The following is a 9,696-nucleotide window of genomic DNA, read 5'->3' on the forward strand; positions in this document are numbered from 1 at the left end:
GTTATGATTTTAGTCTGTGTATTCTGTACAGAATTTAGAATCTACAAGTAATTCCACTACCTGATCGTTATTAATAACGCAATTAATCGATTGATAAGCATGTTCTAACCCAGGAAACCTTTGCAAAAGATGACTTAGAATGACTTTAATGAACTTAAGGATGAATTGAATGAGCTTAAGAATGAGTTGAATGCTTAAAAAATAACTGGAATCCTTCAAAATAACTTGAATAATCTGGAGAAGTACTTGAATGGCTTTGAGACTCACTGGTTGTAAAGTGGTTATCACTTTACATTAAATTAATACAGAAAAGTGATCACTCACATTATATCACAAAGGTTCAGATATAAGTACAACATGTAGTAAGAACATATACTACAAATTGATCTTGGCCAAAAGGCCAAGAAAAGGGTGTTTATTTGCTCCCTCACCGAGCCGATTTCAATGTGAGGAGTGAAGGGGAAATGGGGACCATCTCCCCGGGGAGTAGGGGAGCTGGATAGTGACAATTGGTATGAAGGGTTGCCCCTACATTGACAAAGGTCTTATATGTGGGATTGCCTCCACATATGGCCTTTGCTTGCAGTATCTGCCGGAACATATACTACACTTATAGATATTAAATCCTTTATTCATGTTAAAAATACAGTGAAAATTAACAATGAACAAAAAACTTATGCGCATGGCCAACTCAAAAGTGGGCTTGTGGGGGGCGTTGTTCAAAGAGCTTATTAAGATAAGAACAGCAGATATTAACAACATACCTTTGATCTTAACCAAAAAGACCAATCACAAAAGTGTTACGGGCAGACCGACCGACGGACCGACTGAGTGACTTATAGAGTCGCTTGAATGCAACTAAAAAGTGTGTATTTAAAAAAAAAATGTTGTTTTCATACTGAATATTTTATTTTGGAGGAAGAAGATCTGCTTACTTAAAACTCAACTTCTGAAATACCGATTTCATTGTTATATATTGTTGGCATAGTTACATAACGGTGATTAGGAAGTTGTGTTCCGTTTATTTGATACAGGGTTCGAGATTATTTTGCTACCTAAACGCCCTTCTTGACAGAATTTTTGGTACTCGTGCAGTGTACGAACCAGGCATAATATTCTGCGTAAGAAAGCTTATTATTACGAAAGCCATTCATTACATAGGCAGGGGGCTTGTTAACAATTTTGAACTTTCACCTTACAGTTTAATGAAAAAAGAGAAATTATTTCGAGAAAAACGAAGAAGCTATGTAAATTAAGAATATAATTTGGAGAAAAGAAACTTATCTCAAGGAAACAGGTGCGGGGGGCAGGGATGAACGAAACTTTATTAATAAAATTTCGTTTTTAGAGCAACATAAAATGTTATTTAATTTCGTAAAAAAATAATGAGAAAGAAAACTTATGTTTATGTTCGAATGCTTGCTTTCGAATGTTTTACTTTCATGTGTTAAATAATTTGCAGACCACAATCTGACTATTTTGGCAGATTTTCATCTGTCGAGGATTCGGGCGTATATATATATATATATATATATATATATATATATATATATATATTATATATATATTATATATATATAATTACGTCATTTACACATATAAAATTAATATACGAAAGTATAGATTCATGCGTAAACTTTAACTATTTATTCAAAAGTGCTCAATACGTAGGTAGAGCTAGTTAGTAATTTATAAAATATATATGGCGATTAAGCTACACTGAATATTCGGCGTTTCATCCACTCTAGGATTGCTCAGGCTTATAAGCGAATTCTGTGGTTGTTTATCTTTTTTATATGGTCCTCTTATATATAAACTAACAATAATAATAATAAAAAACACTAACCTAGTTTTAAATCAGATCCTTTGTCCGCTAAAATGCACGCACATTGGATGATAGGAAGGTGCGCTGTGCATACTAGAAAGCTGATTTGCTAACTAAATCCTCAATAGAAGAGGACCATAAAAAAACGATAAACAACCACGGAATTCGCGCATAAGCCTGAGAAATCCTAGAGTGGATGAAACGCCGAATATTCAGTGTAGCTTAATCGCCATATATATTTTACAAATTTATATATATATATATATATATATATATATATATATATATATATATATATATATATATATATATATATATATATATATATGTTTTTGTTATGGAAATCATATTCGTGGAAATTACTTATTATTTGTAAGCTAAGAACGTGTTGAAGATAACTGAGTGCATATATTTTAATGATAAATGGAAAATATCTCACATTATTTAAACTATATTTAACAACATTTAAAACTGTTTTTAATAAACAGGGGTCACTAATAAATTTTTAAAGGTTTTTCTCTGACTCAAATTTTCGGGAAGATTAGACTCATAGTCTGAATAAAATATATGACACATTTTATCTGGTTAGATATTATTTTAAAAGAAATAAACCTGTTTGGTTTTGCATAATATTCTGTGTTAGAAAGCTCTATCAGAAAACTTAAAATAGCAAACACGCATGCATTCGGAAAAAAAATTGGCAGTTTGTGTTTGGTATCAATAATTGTTAATCTAATCGATTAATTAATTAATTAATTAATAATATATATATATATATATGTTATTAATATTAATATGTATTATTAATATATATATATATATGTATATATATACATACATATATATATATGTATATATTTGTAGTCATCGACATTAAGGCCTGTTTCGGTGTATTACAACTCATCAGTGCCGCTAGACTAGCATTTCTCCCTAGCCAAGGATTGAACCTAGAGCCGTCGTGTTGACAGTAGACAGTTCTCCTACTCGACCATGAAGGCGACACCCGTAAATAACTCATCGGAATGTCTATTTAAATGGACCCCCTCCACCACTTTTATAGTGCTAAAATCGTTTGTTTGTAAACAAACAACGAGCTTCGCATTTTCAGCCAATTAAGTAGCGGGTGAGATTATTTACGACAGTGCTCTACCCAAAGAGGGGGGCTTAAAATATATTTGTAGGCATCGACATACAGTCCTGTTTCGTTGTATCACAACTCATCAATGCCGCTAGACTAGCATCTCTCCCTAGCCAAAGATTGAACCTAGAACCGCATGTTTCATAAATGCTATGATACGTCTGGAAAAAAACGCATGCATTCGAAAAGTAAGAATTGTTGGTACCCTTGCATAATTTGATCTGGATTCTCAGGAATTCCCGTCATGCATGTATCGCGCGTGATCGGCAATCATCGCTTTCAGCTGAGAGTTGTTCAAATGTTAAAACGCTAAATCGACTTTTTATTTTTTTGTATTTTTATGTAATGTTTTTATAATTTTTGGGTGATAATAAAGGGGATATCATTAAGCATTTATTTGTAATTCATTTGGCTGGGCGTTTAATAAAAAAAGAAAGATACTATAAAAATGTAATTTAATTTTGAAAACTTAAATGTATATGTAAACTCACGTGTGGTGAGCATACCTTGTTAACGGGTCAATCGTGTATGTATATACATAATAAAAGGTCATGTTAACTAGTGAATATACACTACAAAACACGCTATTCCCATTTTTCATCTGGTCGCACGAAAATAATAAGTCTTAGAAAACTTTTATGAGAATGATTATGAAACTGCTTAATCTGCAAATCGGCGATGGAAAAACACAGAAAAATATTGTGCGTTGTTTTGTGCCAATATTTCTCTTCATGCAATTGTTTATTATAAGAAGTGCGAATTCTTTTAATTCAATTAAAAATAGTGCTTGTAAATTTAATTGAATTTTCAAAGACGGAGTTCTATATTCAGATAGAAATTCATTTACTGGGGGCAATTACATTTTGTTGCGGAAATGGAATATCTAAGGAAGAAATAAAAGAAAGCTTTGGAAATAGACAAGTATATTCCACAATAAAACTCAACCAATCACTATTTGTCTTCTACTTAATAAAATGATATCCATTGTCTTTATTTTAGAATACGAGCATAAGCAGGCACTTTCCAAACCATTCTAGCACACTCATCACATACATCATGTTTTATTTGTTAAATGCACCAGGTGTACGTTTTTTTATCTGTTAAAATAGTACATTTATTCCAAATAAATTGCCTCTCTAAAACGCGTAGTCCTACAGCGTAAGAAACTGAATGCTTTATATTCTATCATTTAAATCCTCAAACTGTAATCGAACTACGATGTTATTTCATTAACATTTTACGCCATTTTATATTTATTCATGCTTCTTCCTATACATGAAATACAGCAGTAAAACAGTTATGATTAAGAAAACTTCACTTCAATAAATCTTTATTTACTTGTTTCCACGCACAAAAATAGTTCTACTCTTTATTCATAAAAAATGAACCATTGCGGTATAATGTCATAATGCTGACTGGCATGTGTGTTTTTTGTAGCCCCTTACATCAGCTTGTGCCGTATCTTGTCTGGGCCGAGTTCAACGTAAAAAACAAAAAAACATGAATAAACACTATATGTCTTGTTTTTATACGAATAGACAAGATGATTGGGAAATTATGTTGGACTTTTCCATGTAATTGTAGAAATAGTTCTACAAGTTGCTCTACTAAATTGTAACCCTTCGGGTACGACTACTAAGCTATCCACTGTGTAAGGCTTCAAAATGTAATTATCTTGTATGGAGTTTTGTCTCTTATTGTTTTTATTTTCACTAAGTGAAGTTTGGTGCAGCAGCAACAACATATTTCGCAAATCTGATCGGTGTGAAAGAATCGAGGGGCGTGGTGCGCAGAACAATGGCTTCTTCGTTCGAAAACCGAAGACTTTCAGATCGCTATGCATCATTTTGTTTTATGCTTGCTATCGCGTTAAGTGATGCAAATCTTATGAAATCTAGAAATCTTTTGGCTAGGTTTATGGTTCGATTATCGAAGTAGATGATTGGAGGTAAATCAGCAAAAGTATATACACGGCACTGCGGTGTCGATACAGATGATCGAATTCCAGTTATAGTGAGACTGCAATTTTGTGTCTTTCTGATATGCAGAATCAATTTCTCATGCGCAGACTATACTTTAAATGTTTTACCAATTAACAATAACAATAGCTTGGTATTCTTTTTTTTTTCACGAATATTTTCCGAAAAGTTTATTTTCCGAACAGTGTATTATTAATACGTATTTACTTAATTATTTGCTTATTTCCGTATTTTACTGTGTTATACTTATGTATCTCATCGTTTGCTTAGTTTCGTATTTAACTAATTTTAAATACTTATAAATAAAATAATACAATAAAAGATGAGGAGTAACAGTCATGCATTACTAATAAGAAAACGTTAAAGGGGAAATTTGGTCGATGTAACTTTCGACATTTTTCAAGTACGCGTTTTTTACAAGTACTCTAACCACTCCACCACGAGTTATTGCGGACAATTTTAATACTAATTTTACGAGCTTTTACCTCGGGTTTGACAGAAAGATTCCCGAGTTCGACAAGATACACCTGAAGAAGATCATAGGTGACATCGCGCAGAACGTTGGGGACATCACGTTCATACAGAGAAAAATAATACGTATATATTATATTTTCAAATTTCGTTGTATATTTTTTCAATGGTTACATGTATTATATGATATGTATTATCACAGTATTGCTTACATAATCAAATGATATCGATTATGTTAGATTCTGCTACAGTTTTAGTAGGTATGCGTATTCACATGTATAAATGTGGAGAATTATGCGTGTGAAGATTCAGGCTTGACTGCATAGTGTGTATATTAGTCTTACTTATTCATGTTCAGGGATGAGTAGGTTTGTGGATCTATGTTGATATACATATATGCAGGTATAATTAAATGCAAGACTTTTAGAAATCAGAAAGAACCTCTACACTGATAAAATCTCATTATTTCAGATTCGAATTAATGAAGCGTTTAACGTTCAAATACAAATTACATCTACGGCTCAACAGATTAACAGTTATAACTATAATAAATTTCATTGGAAGTTCTTATCGATTAAAACTCCCTCCCCCTTAAAAATAAAGGTTCGATGTTGTCCATTTTTTAATAATTATCCCGCAGTTACTGGCGCTGGGATTTCCTCATTTATAATTGACAGCGTCGTTAGCCAATGGATGTAATTAAAATTCATAACAATACACGGAGCGAAAGGAATTCCTATAATTATTATTTGCGTTCTATCGTTTTTATTCATAATATTTCTCATTCCCACGCAGAGAAAGAAGTGGACGCATTAATTGCATTAAAATGTATATTTAATTCATTTCACCGGTGACAAGTAAACAAGGATTAAAATTTTATCCCCATATAATAAAACTCATTTTCAAGATCGTAAATGCGTAAATACCTTTAAATACCTCCTAATTATAATTTGTAAATACACACAAATTTGATAGAATTTGACGGTAATGATATCAATAGTCTCATTCCCCTTCTATGTACATTTTTACTTTACGTAAATAACATGTTTTATGAATGAAATTATCATATGAGTTCAGTTTTAATTGATAAATTGAACGTTGATGTGTGAGTTTCGTTTCTTTGTACTGATTTAATCTATTTATAATGTTTATTGTATTCAAAGCATTTTTAATCATATACATATTTTATTTACCTTAAATTGTTTAATCAAGTATACCTAACATTAAATATACATATTGCACCGATACAACTCTAATTTAAATGCTATATAATGAGCACTGGTTTCTACAGGTCTTAAACAAATCCCACGAAACTACATAGTATTTAATTAATCTTATATTTAAACATATATAAAAAAAACTTATAGTTTTTGCTTGTTCAATTATTAATTACAACCCGATTTTCAACTCCTTGCAAACTCGACATCTGACAATTATTACACACAGTAAGCTTTATCAAAAACAAACGAAAACGTGTTGCATACGTACACATATACGCATATATATATATATATATATATATATATATATATATATATATATATATATATATATATATAGTGCCTGCAAAAAGATAGTCCTCACTTTTCAAAAACTACAAATTTCAGCTAAATTTAATGTAAATGTTTAAACAACATATACTCATTTGATTGACGTTGTACGCCTCCATAATTTTACCTGTTCATATTTAACTATTAAGTGAAATATTCTAGTGCCCACTTCAATTCAAACACATAACTTCAAATTGAGGAGGTAAAAAGAAAGTCCGCAGCAACACTCCGCTTAAAACTAGCTTAAATTATCGCCCCTAAAACAGTTAAAAGTATCAATCAACAGGAAACAAAGAATCTTTAATCGTAATTGTTGTTGTTCCAGGTTATACAACGTAACATTTAGTCCATATGCCACGACGTTCTCTTAGTGATCGCCAGAAGCTCACAAATCTCCAAGTTTCTTGTTTATCCAATCGGATAATCTGTTGTAGAATGAAATGAATGTTATGAGAAAACTTTATGAAAAACTGCGCGAAAGCACCTAAACACCGGCGTTGTTCGTGATGCCCCTAAATCTGGTCGTACAAGAGTTACTTCGTATGGATAAGAAAGTGCTTACAAGACATGCAGCTTCAGAAACAGATTTTAAACGGCTTCCCAAATCCAAAAACAGTGCAATCTTTTTAAAAAGGGCTCTCTTTCTACCATCAAAAACAGATTAAAGGAATCTAATTTGCGAGGATATATTGGAAGACGCAATCCAATAATTTCTGTAAAGAACAGAAAGCGCTGTCTGTCCTTCCTCAGATGCAATAAAAGCCATGACTTTTCATTTTGGTCCAAAGTGCTTTTTAGCGACGAAAGTAAGTTCAATAGACTTGGCAGTACGCCCGTTGGAGGGAAGACGAAGAATTTAATCCTAGGTGCTCAGTTTCAACGCTACAAGGTAGTGAAGGTTCAGTTTGGGTGTGGGACATTATTAGTATCAATGGTTCAGGGACATTATTAGTAGGAATGATCCAGGGCCTATATTTTGTTGCAAGGTCGAATTAATTCAACCAAGAACATTACTATGTTGACTGAGCATTTTCTACCATACTTTGGTCAGAATTTGCACAATAATCCCATCTTCATGCAGGATAATGCTCCCATTTACAGAGATGGCATGTCAAGATGTTCCTAGAAGTTCATGATATTCCGTGTTTCGATTGTCCTGCACAATCTCTAGACCTCAATCTTATCCTAAACGTATGACATTACATCAAACAACAGCTACGCAATGATAATAATTTAATTTTGGAAGATATTTGGACAATGTTTTTTTAAAGTGGGATGCCCTTCCCCCGGAGTATTGGTGCGGTCTTAGTCAGGCTGTCAAACTATAGAAAAGCTTTGCTACTAAATATTAACTAGTCCATTGTGTTCCTATTGTATTTTTGTGTCATTAATGCACTAAAGTTACATTTAAATAACAATTTTTGATTGTGCGGATTTTATGTTTGCTTTCTCTATTGGAGGTTATTTTTTTTTAATTGACGTGAACACTAGAATATTTCCATTAAAAGTAAAATATAATCAAGTAAAATTATAAAAGAATAAAAGGCGAATGAAATGGGTATATTTTGTTTACACAGTTACATTAAATTTAGGTTAAATTTGCAGTTTTGGAAAAAAAGTACAACTGCAGACTCTATTTTTGCAACATATATATATATATATATATATATATATATATATATATATATATATATGTATATATATATATATTTATGGAGAGAGACAGAAAAAGAGAAAAAGAGAGAGAAAAATCAAGAGATATAATAATGAAAGTAATTTTACAACTTTATTACATTGCCAGGTCATTAAGGATGAGTTAAGTGAAAGGTAAACACACCACCAATTTTGGACATGCCATTTTAAAGCTGTTTCTCATCAAATAATAGGAAAAAAAACTATAGCATGTATTCAAGAAAAAGGCAACAAAGATAGTTTTTATGTATTAAAGATTTTAATGGTAAAATACATGGGAATAAGTAATGAAAAGGAGACGAGTGAGATACTTAGAATTGTTTCTGAATATTGAGTAATGAGAGCACAAAATGGGGGAAATGGAAAAAATGAGGAAAAATGAGAACCAGAGATAGGGAATGAAAATAATTATAAGGTGGCCTTGTTAGCCGTATATATATATATATATATATATATATATATATATATATATATATATATATATATATATATATATATATATATATATATATATATATATATATATATATATATATATATATATATATATATATATATAACTATATATATATACATATATAACTACATATATATATAACTATATATATATATATAACTATATATATATATACATATATATATATAACTATATATATATATATATATATATATATATATATATATATATATATATGATTAGTTTTTTGGGGAAAAAGAAATCAAGCAGACTGCTCAATTAAAAGGAAAATCAGAAATATAAGAGCGTATTTATATTTTTGTATTTTGTGTACATCAAGTTGTTGGGACAAGTCATTGGTACCGTCGGTTACAAGCTCGATACTTAGTACCGTTTAAGATATCCATATCAAGCTCTCTTCAGCCAATACTACTTTAATAATATGTTTTTTCAAACGCTCTACAGCCATTGTTCATCTATATTATAATCGCAAGTGGAAATATATATGCCTCACGCGTTCAAGTTTAACTCTCGTTTTGTTAAATCCCCCACGTTTATTTATCGAATGATGATGATTTCATTAA

General features: G+C 31.0%; 1 pseudogene; it reads right to left on the bottom strand.

Moving 5' to 3' along the window:
• Positions 1–257: 257 nt before the first annotated feature.
• LOC145249222 (U2 spliceosomal RNA) lies at positions 258–413 on the bottom strand (annotated as a pseudogene).
• Positions 414–9,696: the final 9,283 nt, after the last annotated feature.

The sequence above is a fragment of the Euprymna scolopes genome, chromosome 27, assembly GCF_053919585.1.
Source record: "Euprymna scolopes isolate OS-2025 chromosome 27, ASM5391958v1, whole genome shotgun sequence".
Taxonomy (NCBI): domain Eukaryota; kingdom Metazoa; phylum Mollusca; class Cephalopoda; order Sepiida; family Sepiolidae; genus Euprymna; species Euprymna scolopes.